The sequence below is a fragment of the Ascidiella aspersa genome, chromosome 1, assembly GCF_963924565.1.
Source record: "Ascidiella aspersa chromosome 1, kaAscAspe10.2, whole genome shotgun sequence".
In the NCBI taxonomy this organism is placed as follows: domain Eukaryota; kingdom Metazoa; phylum Chordata; class Ascidiacea; order Phlebobranchia; family Ascidiidae; genus Ascidiella; species Ascidiella aspersa.
The window spans coordinates 38979365-38997230 of record NC_139447.1 but is presented as its reverse complement, the minus strand read 5'-3'; the positions used below and the strand labels follow the sequence as shown (position 1 = coordinate 38997230).

The window sequence follows — 17866 nt, the reverse complement described above, 5'->3', positions numbered from 1 at the left end:
TTATAAACTCTAGTAGTTTTAATTTATGGTGTTATTATCACAATCATAATAATGGTTTAAGTTAGTTTAAATATTGTTGAAAATCATTATAAAACTTTCGAGTAGCTTAGTGCCTATCGCTGTTGTAAAACATTTATAATGCTTGATCTCATTTAAAAAGTTGGTTTTCTGCGACCAATTACTTGCTGATTGTGATAAACTTTGCCTTATTGTTACTAAGTATTAATCAAATGCAATTGAGCAAGCGGCCAGCATATTCAACCACAGCATAACTTTTAATAATAGCAACACAATAGTTGCAGTCATGTTTACATCTGAATATTACCGACTGATAAATATACAACGTTTGTGACCAGGTTCAACTACAACACAACAATGTTTTAGAAAACACTTAAAGTAAGTAAACATTTGTATAGAGTTCATTTTGTGCATGCCACAAAATACATGGAATTGTAATACATAACTACACAAAATATAATCTTGATTTACCAATGTGGTAAATTATCTTTATATTTTGTGTGATTATGCATCACAATTCCCACAAGATGTAAATGTTGGGAAACGGTTTTGCCATTTATTGCTGTTTTGTGACAAAAGGATATCTTATGAATAACCTCTCAGCAAAATTGAATTAAAAAAATAAATAAAACTGTACCAGGATTTGATATTTTTATTAATTATATTTAAAAACCTACTATTCTAGAATATCCAGTTATTCTTTTGTACCTTTTTGCTGATTAATACAACAGTAAGTAAAACACTTTATAACTTTAAAGTGCTGTTGTAAACGTGTGTCTGTGAAAAACCCAATAAGATTGTTGTTAGCTTACAATAATGGTGGCTAATCTAACAATAATGGTATGGGTTAGGTAAATAAATGCAAATTAAACAGAGATAAATTCTACAAATTGTGGAATAATTATATGGGCCGAAAATTTATTTTCGGGACATATCTTGTTTTTGCCGCTATTCTTTTTTGGTTTCCTATGGTTTCCTATGGATTTTTGTCCGAAGCTTTAAAGAAAAAGTAGACATCGTAGAACCTTCAAATTTAAATTTTCAGCCATGGCGTAGAATGGTATGTAGGTGCTTTGTAGAAGTTCATGAGGCTGCACCCCCAGGGGCCTTTGCATGGGGGGCAAAAACCTGAAATATTGCGTTTTAGCTCTTTGTAGCTAACGACTGCCATTTACCAGCAGAAAAATTTTCATACAGAATTCGTTCATATTCGCTTGCTTCGTCCAGCTTGTGAAGTGACGAAGCGACTCACCGCCTGCTGCGCTTTATTGTCCCGCGCGTGAGACTTTCATTGTGCGAAGTAGCACATACAAAACTGGGCTTGTGCGACTTGCATTTTAAAACGAGGCTTCTCTTTAGTAAAATTGCTTAATGCTCTTTAGAAACAACATATTTTACCGCCGCAAATTTAAATGCGAAATCTGGTGGCATCTCTAATCCAACATATCAACACCAGGCCTACACAACTTAAAATTGTGTGTTGATATGTTGGATTGGAGTAACATACTACACAGGTGCAAATAGCAAATATTCTCCAAATACGATTTTTTCAAATATTCTTCAAATCGTATTTCATCGTATTGTCGCGGTAATACAAAAAGAGGTAAGGCCGTGAATAAAGTTTCACCCACCTCGAGTAGGGTTGTTCAAGGCAGAATATCGGCAACACATTTATAATGCTTGCTTTAAATGCGGCGTCAGCATTTTTTGGGGGGGCGACCAATTACTTTGCGATAAGCTTCGCCTAATAATCAAGTGTCAATAGGGTGTATTTACCGCCGCAAATTTAAATGCGAAATCTTAAGGCAGTCTACGCCTCTCTGTTAGCACCTGTCGTGCATCTTGCTCTAACCAGCATACTACCAACATCAGGCCTAAACATCCAGCAAAACTTTCGATTTAATAGTTTGCGTATTGAGAACATAATAGTGTTTTTCATATTGTTTAAAACTACAGATTTAAAGCCTGTTTTAACAGTGATTGCTCGGCCCAAGCCATGGTAAAAAATTACCGAGTAAAAGTTTGCAAAAGTATAGCAAACCATAGGCGTTAAACCATTTTTAGTCTTTAAGAGAATAATAATATTTGCTTTTCAAACACGTAAGCTGGTCAAAATTTAATAAAATAGCCATACGCATTATCTACGTAAATTCTATTTATCAAATATATGTTTCGATCATTCCCCAAAATCTACGCCACATTTGAACCCCTTTCGCATCAAAGTGGGGAAGTTTTTGACCCATATCTGTTTTTGCTTGCAGAAACAAGTTTAAGGAAGATGAAAAACAAAATATGAAATATATAATATAAAATACACAATACAAAATATTAAAAAATAAAAAGTATAAAATAAAAAATAAAAAATTAAAATGGAATATGAAAAAATAAAAATTGAAAAATAAACAAAATAAAATCAATTTAAAAAAAAAAATTAAAACAAAATAAAAATAAACACTAAGCCCCGAAAATATACCCCCTGACAAAATATACAACAACCGCACCCCCGTCTAGTTACCTTTATTCCTGCTTATATCAAGGGATACAGCTTTGATTGAGAGCAGATAGACAAGACTGGGGACATCAGATGGTAAGACGCTTCCTTGAAACTTGATTTGACTCGGCAAGTACTCAGCAATCTTTTTATCGAGCTCTGGATCTCTGAGCTCGTTCAACCAGCCACTGATGGTTATAAGCTTTTTTGTGTCAGTTGAACTAATTTGCTGCATAAACTGAAGTGCAAATCCAACTAATTTGGATCTTTTGGCCTCACATATCTGATGGTTGGGTTCACAACTGCATGCGGTGAGAAATGAGCTAACTGTTGAGTTCAGTGCAATGTTAAAATATCCGTACATGAATCTTGACACAACTTCCCATCGACTTTCAGGTAATCTAGGAAGAATGTTAATAAATTCATCCAGAGTGGAATAAAACACCAAGTGAAGAGCGGAGAAGTTTTCTTGCAGTAACAAATGTGTGAAGCTTGTTCGTTTGAAACCTTCCAGTATTTTTAAGCTAACTTTATACCTAGCATCAACATAGTGCATGAGAAAGGCATCTGCATCACTTTGATCCATGCCTACATCCCAAAAGTCCTTGGCTGTAAACATAAAATCTCCTTTTTTAAATCCATTCCATGCCAAAAGAGCAATTTTGCTTAAGTGGGCATGTTTTTCCCTGATGTGTTCACTTTGGCAGAAATACTCCAGAACTTTAAAAAAAATATATGTGAGGGATTCTATTTCCAGCTCTTTACCTTCTGCAAAGTGTATGTTTATGACATACATAATGATTATGCAAAGAACAGGAACATGACACAAAACAGAAATATCTCTCTTTTTTTCCAAATAAGCCATTACTAATGTGACCTGTTCTACTGTTTTACAGATTTGTTCACAAATCTTCTTTTGTGAAGCAGCTGAAATATCTCGAAGGTTAAAGACTGATGTGGTTTGAATCATTTTAGACATATGGTGAAATTGACCAGGCCTACAAGTGAAAAATTTTATGGATTTTTTCCAAACTTTAGCTTTAAACAGCCTCTTTAGATGGACATCAGCTGTTGCTATTTCATCTGATGGTAATCGTTCATCTGTGAAGAAAGCATCAGTATTTGCTTCATCTAAACCATCACATACAAATACAACATTTTCACCGTCCCCAATTGTTTCCATTACAGCTTTTTCTGTAGTTTGCTTGTGTCGAAATGTAATGTTTGTTCCATTGAAACACATTTGTAGAAGTGTAGTTTTGGTTGTAAAGTCGATTTCCCGACAAAACACAAAAAAAATGTACTCGCATTTTGGAAAAAGCTTTTGTTGTAGAACCATTTCCACTATCATTCGGGTAAGAGTGGTCTTGCCAATACCAGCTTGCCCGATAAACACAATGTTGTTGCCGTTTTGGTTGATGTAGTCCTGTCTGGCTTCTTCAGAGGCATGTTGTCTTGCATCTAACTCTGCTTGTTTAAAAGCTTGCTCTATCGCTTCACTGATGTCAAGGCTTTTTGTTTCAAGTGATAAAATTTTCTGGAAATCTTCTCGTTTGTTGTAATGTCCTTCTTTATTGAGTTGTTCGATAGATTTTGGTTCATTTTTAGTTAATGCAACAGGCACCAGCTGAATTGGCTGGTCCCGATCAAGTTTTATCGGCATATTTCTTATTCCTGATAATAATTGCGCATGTTTTCGCAATTCCTTTTTCAGCTGTAGTTGCCATACTAAAAAAACATGCTATTTAAAATGATGTTTCAGCATAATAACATTTGATTAGAAAATTTAATGTAAACTACACTTTAACTTACTTTTGTCTGGAATAAATTGCAAAACTCTAGTCAATAAAGAAGGTCCATCTGGCTTTGTTTCATTTGTGTCTGAAAACAAAGAAAGTGTTATTCTTAGGTAGAATAGATTTACAGTACAGGAAGATAGAAAACAACTTAACTATAAGAAAACAATAGGAAAAGCAGACGATGTACCCCCAGATTGTAGTTCTGCACCCCATACCTCATGTATTTGAGGATGTTATAAAACATTGGGGGACCTCATAGATAAAAATATATTGCCTCTTAGATTAGTATCGCTCATTATTCCCTTATTATTGCCTAAACATGGCAAAGCTTATACATTTGTTAAGTTCACACAGCACTTTAAAGGTGCAATAATTTTGAACAATTTAAGCCAAAAATGCTTGAGGGCTGTTGGCTTTTGCTTTTTGCATACACTTTGATGGTGACAACAACATTAAAATGACACATGTGGGTCATTATCATTCAATCAGTTTGTAATGTTGTAATGACTTGACAATCACTTGACTTAATACTTGGACTTGATGCACTTAAAGAAGTGTTTTCAAATGACTTGATTTGGACTAATTGTTAAAATTTTTTCCGTTAATGTTAAAAATTTTCTTTAAACATTTATTAATAACATTGGGTTACGTATTTTAATTTTTGTACCAAAAACAACTTGCTTTCTGTACAGTTTCATTACTTCAACGTTTTATTTTTATGTCAGTGACTTAACTTGGGTCATTTATTCAAAAAGATTTGACTTTGACTTAATTTCAAAAAGTTTCTCATTAGTTTTCAATCTTTTAAACAATTTATTTATTGTTTTTAAGTTTAAACAAATGCCAACACTTACAGTTGGTGGGTTTTCGTTGGTCTAATTCAGCAGATTCACTTGATGTATTGTAGATATTTTGTTCTATGTTGACATTTTGATTTCCAAAAATAGAATGATCTATATTGCTGCCTTCCACTGAAATATCCAAATGGTAGACACATATGTGAATAAAACACATTAATTGCATAATAATGGATGTTGTGACAAAGATTTACGTACTTCAGTAAGAAACCCAAGCTACAATCACATTGTTGCCACTTTTTATATAGCATTAAAACAATATAAAAGCAAGATGTTAAAATAATACATATTCAACGGTAAAAATAAATATTTGTACAAAATGTGGTTACTGTGAATAGACCTTGCTATATATGTATCACCACAATCATACACTGTGTTCTTTACAGTTTGTGTAAAAAGTATTTTTACACATTTCATTACAGAGCAAGCCGATCAAAGCAAGATAATATTTGGTCGCCTTTTGTACTTTGTGGTTTATTAAAACAATTTAATGATTTTTCATTTTACATTTATTTATGGAGTATTGTTACGTGCTTAATTAGCACTACAAAATTATCACCGGTTGCTAATTACGCCGACTGTAAATTCTAACATTCATTATTAATTTTGCGCCTTTGTTCTTAAATGTAGGGCTAGGAATTAGGTTTTCGCATTTCGAGACATGTATAATTGTATATTAACGTAATATTCTTGTGCGCTGTGGTGTTCGCCGTTAATTGGACTTTAGACATGTTTTTTCCTGTCTCCAAACATTTCTGCAAATCTCACAATCATTTATCGCTTGTTTTCCGGCGCGGTTTAAATTCTCACTAAAAGGTCCGCCCAATGTTATCTTTCCACGAAACGGCCGCCCTGTAAGGCGGGCCTGGGGTTTCCGGGAGCGCGTCGGTTCCCGTGAAAAGGAGTTTTGTTTTAGCGTATATTACCAGCGGCTGACCGCCTACAGCTAAGAGAGACGTCTGGGTGTAGCCTTGTGAAATTAGCGAGTAAAACTTTAAGTTTCATTATGCTCTGTTTGTCGCCTTTGTAAGTAATTGTGTGTGTCTAAGTGTCATTATTGTTTGCGGTGTGGTAATATTCTACTCTTGCAACCAATACATCTGTACATTGGGTTTTCTTGTTGTGGTCTTTAATATAAGTTCTCTTTGGTAGGTTATTTATTGCCCGAAAATAAGAACTCACAGCGACTTTACAGGAGGCCTAGGTAATTTTCTAGAATTACTAGTAAAGTCGTAACAAGTATATTATAGCTTTTATGAAATAAAATATTAACACTTTACCAAAGTACTTACCCGTTATATTAGTAGTGTCAGTTTTGATAATATCCCCCCCAGCCTGCTGGGCATAGTCTGTAATTGCGTAATTTAATTTAAAACCAGATAAATCCTATTAAAAGTTTGAACAAAAATAGTAATGGTAACACTTAATTTCCTGAAGATAAAATATTCATCATGTTCCAGATTAAAAATCATCTCATTAAATAGACAGATACACAAACAATTTGTGTATAAAGATTTTTACAAAGACTGCACAACTACATTTTTTGATATTATTTTTATGGATAATACCATCAAACATAAACAAATCTTTTTGTCACTGTTGACAATATCAAACAATACATTTAAGTGAGTTGACCAGGAATACCAAGTACCTTTTGCTTGCATTGTGGTTTGCCTGGAGTCGCCATTTTGATGTTGAGGATCTGTGAATCAACAACAACTAATATAATGTGGTGTGCTACGTTATATTTTAGTAATGTCTTATTACTACAACAATTTTAAGCAATTTGTTTATTTTAATCTCAATACAAGCAGTTCCAACTTTTGTACTGAAAAGACTAATCTCTAGTAAGGCTGTTTAATTTGTCTGGAAAACAGAAGGGGTTTGACCTTTTGTTTGGTTTTTATTAACTAAATTCAACCACTTGTTCAACTTTATCACGGAGATATCAAGGCCTTTCATGAGGAGGAAGTGAAATATGCATTGGAACATTATGTGGTACATTGCTAAATATAACCAGAACATACAAATTTTCTTTGACCGTTTTAGAAAATCATTGATTTACTTATGTACAGTCCAGAGTTGGAACGACTTAAGTCAATGATTTAGCGCACTAAGTCACTGTTTTCAAATTGAATTAAATAACTTTGGTTGAAACTTAAATTGTAAAAGTTTTCAAAAAAATTTTAAAAAGAGTTTTATTATAAAATTCAGCTTTTTATCTTAATTTTTCTGTTTTTAAATATTTTTTGATTAAATAATTAATCTTACTTTATCAAGTTTACTCATTTTATTAGTATATTGTTTTATTTTTATATCAGTAATTTGACTTGGGGTTGACTTGCTCTAATAAAGACTTGACTGGGAATTTATAACTCACCGTCTTTTTCTCTGTATTCCTTCTTTGCAGCCTTTGCTAGTTTCTTGGAGCTTGTTCTTGGCCGATTGCTCAGTGGGGAACCCCCTTTTTTCTTGCTCCTTGCATCCGGATGTTGACTGGTGGAGGGATTATCATCAGAGACACAAGAGAAATACTCTTCATCAGAGCTTGATTCTAAACAGCAGTACAAAAAATTAAATAAAACACTGATTTGATCCACCTTGGTAAAGTAAAAATGATTGCACTTGTTGGGAAACTATTTATTAATAAATTACCTTTTTTCTCTCTGTATTCCTTATTTGCTCTGGCAGCCTTTGCTAGTTTCTTGGAACTTGTTCTTGGCCGATTGCTTGGTGGGGCTTTTTTCTTGCTCCTTGCATCCGGATGTTGACTGATGGAGGGATTATTATCGGAGCCACTAGAGAAATACTCTTCATCAGAGCTCACACCTAAACAGAAGCACAGAATTTTAATCATTGATTAAACGAACTCAAGCAACTTCATTTGAATAAATAGATTTAAGTTATTTCGGAACAACGGTATTCACATGCAAAACAATTGAAACAAAAAAAGCATTCGTAGTTCCCAGGGGGTACAGAAGACTGTTAAGTCATCTAGTCAGCTGCCCCTGGCTGTGAATCAATGTGTGTCAAGAATTTTGCAACAACAAGAAAGGCAAAACAAGATGCATTACACAATGAATAAATATTAATACATGACGAACATACAAAAAAAAAACTTTACATTAAACAAAATTAGGGTTACATTAAGTTGAAACTTAATCCTACTGGTTGCACTCAGTGTTTTGTTTTTGTTCTTATCTCAAGTTTTAACTCTTGTTTTTAACTCTTTGTTTTTTTTCTATTATTATATGGGCCGAAAATTTATTTTCGGGACATATCTTGTTTTTGCCGTTATTTTATATGGGCCGAAAACTTTTGCCGCTATTCTTTTTTGGTTTTTATGGTTTGCTTGGTATGTTTCAGACCAATTTATATCCAGAGCATTATAGAAAAAGTGCATATCAGAGAACTTTCAAATTTTCAGACATGGCATATAGTGGTATTAAGGTGCTATGTAGAGGTTTATGAGGCTGCACCCCTAGGCACCTCCAATTGGGGGACAAAAAACAATTGTTACGTCATTGTTTTAGTTCATAACAGCTATCTACTACTATCTAGCGGCAGAAAAACTTCAATACAGAATGCTTTCATTCACTTGCTTTATTCAGCTCACGTCGCGATGAGGCGGCTGCTGGCATCCCTGCTGTGCCTCATTGTCCTGCGCGTGCAACTTTTTGTTCGAAGTGGCTTGCCTAGTAAAACTAGGCGCATGCGACTTGCCTTTTATAAAGAGGCCTCTCTAAGTAAAAAAACCTATTGCTCTTACAACACAAAATATTTTACCACCGCAAATTGAAATGCGAATCCTGGAAGCAGTGTACACATCTCTGTTTGGACCTGTTGTAATTGTTGCACCATTCAAACATATCAACACCAGGCCTAAACAAATATAATTATACAAGGGCCGCGGCAACAAAAAGCTTAAGTTTAACGCATTGTTAGCGACGACGTTACAAAGCTACGTCATAACATGGCGTCATAAATAAATATATATTGCGTTTATTGGATTTAAATTGGCAAAACTTTCAACATAAAAGGTGGCTTATTAGGCACATAAACGTGTTTGCATATTGCTCAAAACTACAGATTTAAACTCTGTTTCAACCAGGGCTTTGGAGCAGTCGTAAATGTTAAACGGTTTCGGCTCCAGCTCCGGAGCTCTCTTTTATCATAGGTTAGCTCCAGCTCCGGAGCTTATTGATACCACTGCTCCGGCTCCAGCTCCGGCTCCATTACGTCAAAAACTGAGGTTTAAGGCTGAACGCTTAATTACAATATCTAGCGTTTCAAAATATTCACAAACGAAACACCACAATGGTTAGTTACAAAAGGTGCGCCAAAGAGGCAATAATTCCTAATTTTGTGAAGAGTTGCTGTTAAATTATGTGAATTCAGCTTTTAGTGGAAGGCTATTAGCATAGCATCTTATGAAATACATCGGAGCCGGAGCTATTTTTTAAACAACTGCTCCAGCTCTATTTAAATTTCATGTGGAGCTCCGGCTCCGTTAAAAATGTACGGCTCCGGGGCTCCGGCTCCAAAGCCCTGGTTTCAACAGTGATTGCTCAGACCAAGGCATGGTAAAAATTTACACAGTAAAAGTTGGAAAAAGTATAGCAAACCATAGACGTTAAATCATTTAGAGAGATTGAAAATATTTGCTTTTTAAACATCTTAGCTGGCCAAAGTGTAATAACATGCTTGTACGCATTATCTACGCAAATTCTATTTATCTAATATATGTTTCGATTATTTCCCAAATACTACGACACCATATTTGAACCCCTTTCGCATCAAAGCCAGAAGTTAAGTGGGGAAGTTTTCGGCCCATATCTGTTTTTGCTTGCAGAAACAAGTTAAAAAAAATATAAATTATATAATATAAAATATACAATACAAAATATCAAAAAATTAAAAAAAACTAAAAAAAAAATTTTAAACTTAAAATAAAAATAAAAAAACACCAAGCCCTGAAAATATACCCCCTGACAAAATATACAACAAGCGCACATCAAGTGAAGAAAAATCAAGTGAAGATCGTTTTTATCGCTTTTATCTTGATTTTTACACTAATGATGGCATGATTTATTGCTGAAACGTCTGTAAGTTGCGAAATGTCGCTTTTATCAAATATATATTATGGCTTTTATATTTTTATTGAAGTTATTAAATTTGAGTGATTATGGTATAATGGAAGCAATCTTGTTTAAGAATGGGTGTTGCTTAAAATTTGGATTTCCCTGTTCTGTTCTGTAATACATGTTTTATTTAGTTGATAAGCTCTACCCCAGTTAAAACACAATTGAAGATGAGTATTGAGCTATAATATAAAAGCCCAAGTGTAGGAGTGTCTACATAAGATTTCATTTTTGATAACAGTACAATTTCCCTAGAAATCTTTTGAAAATGAGGTTTAAATGACAATTTATCACCTATGATGAGGCCTAAATATTTAGCGGAATTTACCTGCTTCAGGTTATACTGAGTTAATTTTCCATTTACAAGATTTAAATTGGTTACCAAGTAATGTGTTCTAAAATCAATAATTGATAATTTGTTAACCCGATACGAGTGATCAATTTATTTCTATATTTATTTGAATTATTTTTTGTAGCTTTTATGTTGTTGTGGTTCATCTGCCTAAACTATAAACTGCAATTTATATTTGAGTTTGTTGTAAGTCATTAAATGTACACTTGAATACTAAAAAGAGCTTACCTTGATTCGAAGTTGCTGCTCTTAATTGTCTAGCAGATTCATGCTGAAACAAAAATTGACATCAAGAATATGAAAAGCTATGCACGACTTTGTATTACCACTAAAAAACAATCAATACATATATATAAATGTTTTTGCATTGTTGAAGTTTAAATAATTATAATTTCGTTCTAAATATGACAGCTGAACTTTAACCATAAAATTTATTTATGTTATGATCTTATAAATGACTGGCTTTGGTTGAGACCAGAAAAGTGTAAAGAATGGGCTTCACAAATATCTGCTTTCCACCAAAATCCCTCGTTTTAATTTATTTCAAAATTGGATTTAAACCAACCCAGAAGAAAAAATATAAATAAGCCACAAGGAATGAGTTAGTATTACCGAACAACTTGATTAAGGTCTAACCAATGTCTATAAAAAACATTTTTTTTTTCTTAAAAACACTTAAAATTAGAAAAAGCAGAAGGAAAACTTACCTTAAAGTGTATGTTTCTTGTTTGTTCGTCAGACATTTCACAGTTTAAGCGAATTTGTATAATATTCACATATTTACAAACCTAATTGCAGCAATTTGAAAAAAATATTATCATATTAATTGTGTTAATCTATTCAAAATATTCACATATTATCTACATTGGAAAAACATAATGCATTTACAAATATTTTATTATTATGGATAAAATTAAGGTTAAGCAGTCATCAATGCCCCACTACATGAATATTAAGAAATTCTATAAGACAAATAAATTGATCAGCTCCTAAAATATTTAGCTTTATTTGGTTTACTATACTTAACAGAAAATTCTATTATAAACTCTTATTCCATATTTATACTTAATAAATTGGATCCAAAGGGCAAAAGTCTAAAAATAAAAAATAAAATTTCTCATCATTGTATCTTAAAGTTGTTTATAGAATAAGTATTTTTATACAAGGCAAAAGTTAGTCCACACTTCATTCAAAAGACAACTAAATGAACCAGCAGCTGCTGTAGAAAACGACTGAAGCAATGTTAGTTCAATTGATGTAAACATGGAGAAAATCTATCAGAGAAAGGGACGCTGGTCTAAAATCCTACTACCTTTTTCCAAGTAACGAAATACAGGTGGAAAACCAGTTATTAAAATTGAAACTGGGAAGAATTATTATAATAATACTTGACCAACCCACACCCAAACAATAACCAGCACAAACCCAAATAGGATGCCTTGATTTATTAATTTAAATGCTGTGGTAGGTACAAGATCATCGCTGGCTGAGAAAGGATACTTAAAACTAAGTTGTTGTTATTGTAAGAAAACAGAAAGATAAACATTATTTTTAAAAATGCTGTTTATTTTTGAAATGCTGGGTTTTTTTAATAAAGCTTCACCCACCCAAACCACAACGCTAAACCTGACAACGTTCGTTTTGGTAGAAAACAAACATAGAAGTCAACAGTGAATAACTAACTTTTTAAGAATATCACAACATTGTATAAAATAAAAAACATTAAAATTTATGCACTTTTATCTGGAAACTCTTTTTTACTCACTTTATAAAATAAACAACTACAAAAATGACATATATATATATGTGTACACAAAATGTATTTTTTTTTGATTCAGTATCTCACTATGACCATTGCAATCAGCCTTTAAACTTGTTATAATGCAAACAGGATTTTTGTTAATTACCCATCAATTAAGTTATAAATTATAAAAACAACTTACAGTTACTGGTCATTCCATTTTTAGAATGCTTTAACAAAGTTTTTTCTGTTTTTTTCCATATAATTGTTTTTTATGATAGTTTGGTACATCAAAATCTGTTGAAATTGCAGTAGATACTTACTTTTTCCCACCATTGATTAATTTTGCCTAAACTGTCCTTTTTAAAAATAATGATAATAAACTAAATTCTCATACCTATCTATAAATGATTTGCTAATGTGTCTCTTGTTTTGCTCATTTAGTATATTTTAAGCTCATATACTTTTTGAACTTGTTTAAATTTACTCTGAACTTCAATAATAATTAACCCATATCAATCTAGTTATCCTTAATCTCATTCTCCTCTTGGTACCAACACGAAACCTTCCCGATGTTGCCAACACAATCTGGTACACCACAATCAACCATACTTAATTATAAAGGGTAAACTAAAAACTTTCAAATGGATTGGAAGAAGATGCAAATATTTAACCAACTACAAACAACGGCGCTGGTCTAGAATGCTACCACTATTATTAAATAATTAAATCAACGCACAATATTTGGGTTAGGGTGCGGGTTAGCGTTGGGTGAGGGTGGGTCAAGTAATATTATGTTTATTATTGAATAATAATACTTGACCCAACCTAACACAAAACGCTAACCTCCACCCTAACCCAAATAAAGTACGTTGTGGTAGGATTCTAGGCGCTCTTTCACTATTGTACGTAAAATTTAATAAAAAAAAAACTTTCATCAAATGCCACATACCACAACACATATTGTTTGGGTTAGGGTGCGGGTTAGCGTTTGGTTGAGGGTGGGTCAAGTAATTATTAACAATAAACACAACGCTAACCCGCACCCTAACCCAAACAATATGCGTTGTGGTATGCGGTATTATTATTTTTTTTTTTTGCATAGCTTTTCACGTACAATAGTGAAAGAGCCCCGGATTCTAGACCAGCACCCAAACAACCTATAGCAATACATACATATATATGTAAACAATGGAGAGAAAGTGTGCACCCTGTTTTAATCATTTAGGTCTGCATACATTTGACTAACGAGAACAGTATAGGCCTAACTTTTAATGCATCTTGTTATAATTAGGGACTTTCTACACATTTAAAACTGCTATCATATTTTTAACTAACTCAATTCGTCTCCTGGTCTGTATGACTAAATAATTCAATATTCCACACCATTCTATACTTTCAGCACAGCCTATGCTTAACTTGACTATTTTTTTTCTTAGTTTGTCATGAAAAAAAGGAAGCGCTGGTCTAGAATCCTACCGCAACAAAACATTTTTTGGTTACGATGCGGGTTAGCATTTGGGTTAAGGGGGTAATACTAATTTACGGAATGATGAATGGTCGGAATGGTCGGAACGCTCACTTATTTACGGAATGGTCGGAATGGAATGAATAGGGCCGAAACTAATTTGATGAATGGTCGGAACGGAATTAACCGTCGGAATGAAAAGAACGAAGCTGTAGGAACAGAATGAACTGTCGGAATGAGATGAACGAAGCTGTTAGGGTTAGGGTTGGGGTAAGGGTTTGGGTTAGGGATGAACTTTCGGAATGAAATGAACGAAGCTGTATGAACAGAATGAACTGTCGGAAAGCTTCGTTCATCTCATTCCGACAGTTTATTCTGCTTCTACAGCGTCATTCATTCCATTCCGACAGTTCATTCTATTCCGACAGTTAATTCCGTTCCGAACATTCATCAAATTAGTTTCGGCCCTATTCATTCCATTCCGACAATTCCGTAAATTAGTGAGCGTTCCGACTATTCCGACCATTCATCATTCCGTAAATTAGTGTTACCCGGGTTAAGGTGGGTCAAGTATTATTATTAAATAAAGAATATAATAATACTTGACCTACCCACACCCAAACACTAACCCGCATCCTAACTCAAATTTTGTGCGTTGATTTTATACTGTGGTAGGATTCTAGACCAGCGCCAAAAAGGAAAATCATATTCCATATGCTTTATATAAAAGAAATTTAAATTGCCACGCATCAAATGTTTTAAAACAAACAAAGTATTTCATAAATGACAGATTTATACTTTTTTACTGTTAGTGTCTATGGTTACTTTGGAAACCAAACGGCGTCATGTCGCTATAACGAATAGCGAGTTGGCGGCGCAACTTGTGATTTCTATAGAGAATGTTCGTTTTCTAAAGGAAGCATGAGCATAGAATCGCAACACGCAGTCGCTCTTAAGTTGCCGACGTTCCGGACTGCTCAGCCGAAAGTATGGTTCCAGCAACCGAGGCGCAGTTTTTCACGAAACCTCACAGAGTACTACTGCAAGGTCTCCGCTTGGCCGATTCAAAGATAGTTTCGACCATTCGCCGGGCGTCTACAAAAAATCAAAACTGCAACAAATGTAAAAAAACCTTTTGCAAAGCAAGTTAAAAAAGTCAAGTGATGTGGCCGGTGTTTTTATTACGAACGATTTGGAAATAAAGCTAAAAGACCGTCTGCTGCGACGGTCGGTACAACAGGTAGCCCTTTCCACGTGTTTGACCGTACTTCAGGTTACAGTTTTCTCGTCGATACTGGCGCCGAGATCAGCGTTTTTCCTTTCACTGGACGCGAACGCCGATTGAACCCTACCGGAAAATCCCTGATTACTGCAAATGAAAGTTTCTTGCCGATGTCTCAAAACCTCTGCTGGGCGCTGATTTCCTGCGGGCACACGCGCTTTTGGTTGACATCAAACGCCGACGCTCATCAACGCCGATTCGTTTCTTAACTCTCATAAGTATTATAGCCTACATCTTTTCCTACTCTAACTCTTCTAACTATAGCTCTAACTCTGCGCCCATTTTTCAGAATGTGCCAAATTTTAAGGTTTATGTTTTGCACATTGTAAAAGGCCTTTAAAATGCGCGGACATGCTGAAAAATATTCGTACATAACGTACCTTGGTTGTGCGCGTGTACAAAAAGCTCGCATCCCGGTCTCTAAAATAGGGTGAATATCCCGTAATCTACTTGAAGAGTTGTCATAGTTGTCGCACAACTCACCCACGAACATAACTTCAGGTCGAGTCCAACTCCCGACTCAATAAAGTCCGTTAGGCCAACTATCATTACTGGCAAAATGAATTTCAAATTAGAAATTCATACTTTTTTTTCGGAACTAAAACCAGAACGTTTCAAGCTTATATGAGAGTAAAAAAACAATTTCAATTTCCAAAAAATCTTTAGCACTTTTACTAATTTTGGAACTTTAATTCCTTAATTTGTTTTTCAACAACATAGGCAATTTTGATCATGTTGAAGGAACATGTTTTACGAAGTTTAAATTCTTCCTTTATACCTTTGTAGCTAAATTTTTTTTTTCAGAAACTTTGACAAACACTTAAACTACGCCAGATCTCTGTCGCCTCTAGCGAGCAACGGCGGCTTGCTTTGAAAAAGGCTGGCAAAATAAAAGGCCAATAAGTAAATTGTACAGTAAGTTAAAAATGTCCTAAATAGCCCTACGTTGTGTATTGAAATGAATTGGGAAGCAATGTAACAACAAAATATGCTTCACTGAATTAATGCTGGCTGTTAGTACGGGACCCTTACGCTATTTCTGTATGACTTGCTGTTCTGTTGTTACTCAATAAACACATATCCGTTTGCGGTCGCTAAGCTATTGATTTTACAACAAAGTCAACCTCTTCAAAGCTATTTCGGCTCTGCAAACCAGTTTAGCTCTGCGGGTGTATTTTTTAGTTGTTGATAAGCTAGTCAATGACAGATGCTAGTTAACCGTATATAGCCTACACTTGCTTGCGTTTGTGGTCGAATGAATGCATAGAGGTTCAAATGTGAACTGTACTGCGTAAGTGCACTGTTATCGTTGCGACTTGCAAAGTGTCATAAAATTAAGCAGCATGCAGCAGTGCCCTAACCCTAACCCAACACTGCTGCTTGCTGCTTGGGTTTATGTGAGTATCAACCTGCTTTACTACGGAGACTGTCTTAGTTAGTATCAAAATGACAGGAATGTGTTGTAAAAAAGCTCACACGAAATTGCCTTGACGTTGCTTTAATGACGTAACACTTAGAACTTAAATAAAACCAATGAAATGACTTTCAAATATTTAAATAGTACAACAGTAAAATAGTACAACAGTAAAATAGTACAACAGTAAAATAGAACAATCGAAATAAACCACAATCACAAAATAACAGTAAAACTTCAATTACATAATGTGAGCGATATTTTAAGCGGTAAAAAACAAATAGCATTTATGGACAAACCTATCGTTTTGATGCGGTTTGAGGAACCTTGATTATAACATTGTGGAAAACTAGCAAACAGAATAAAGCAAAAAGGTCAAAAGTCAAATGATAAGCATTGACAAAGTACAAACAAGATCGTTAAGATACATAAAAATACCTGAACTTAAACGCATTGTGCATCACTACAACAAGCATTAACTAAATACTGCAGAAATATTTGTGTCACTCACAAAAGTCGTGGTAAAAAAATAACACAAAAACAAGAAAAAATACAGTTCGATTTGTAGTTGATTGTGTGAAGACTCGCGATGTGGAATTAAAACACGTTGAAAATGATGGATTTCAATATATTCGTTTTTTTTTATGTTACGTTTGTGAACAAATTTCAACCGGTTCCACTTCGGTTTGGTAAGATAGTCTGAAAGTTATCTGAAACTGTCATAAATGTATCCGGTATGTCACCGTTCAAAAACGCGCTTGCTTTTTGACCAAATAGTACACCAAAAGCCATCGCAGACTCACCGATTCTGTTGATATATGATGAAAGCAGGAAAAAAACAAAAATACAACAAGCCTGAAGTGAGGTTCGAACTCACGACCTCCGGTCCAGCCGGGACCGTCGCTCTACCAACTGAGCTATGCAGGCTCAGAAGGGAACGAGTCGAGAAACAACCATAGCACCGTTGCCTGTATCATTCTGTTAATACAAGCAAATTCACTTTGAAGAATATGTATGCTGAATATTTTCCAGGGTTACTGTTAAATATTGCAAATCTATTTTTTTTTCAATGAAAACTAGTGATGTTTAATGTTTAATGTAGGTGTTACTATGAATACTTGAGCACTAACCAACATACAAAAAAAGAAACCAATAAAGCCACAAACATGTTGCGATAAGAAGATAAACACTTGTAAAACATCCAACAAATAAATCGCACAAGAGACGCACACATAAATTAGAACAATTCGTACAAAATACACAACTAGCTTAATTTATACAAAAACCAATAGATTTTATGTAT

At 34.2% G+C, this 17866-nt stretch overlaps 1 non-coding gene across 1 annotated transcript; it reads right to left on the bottom strand.

Annotated features, from left to right (window-relative positions):
* Positions 1-17415: 17415 nt before the first annotated feature.
* On the bottom strand, positions 17416-17490 carry Trnap-ugg (transfer RNA proline (anticodon UGG)). Its single transcript has one exon. It is a non-coding gene; the product is annotated as a tRNA-Pro (tRNA).
* Positions 17491-17866: the final 376 nt, after the last annotated feature.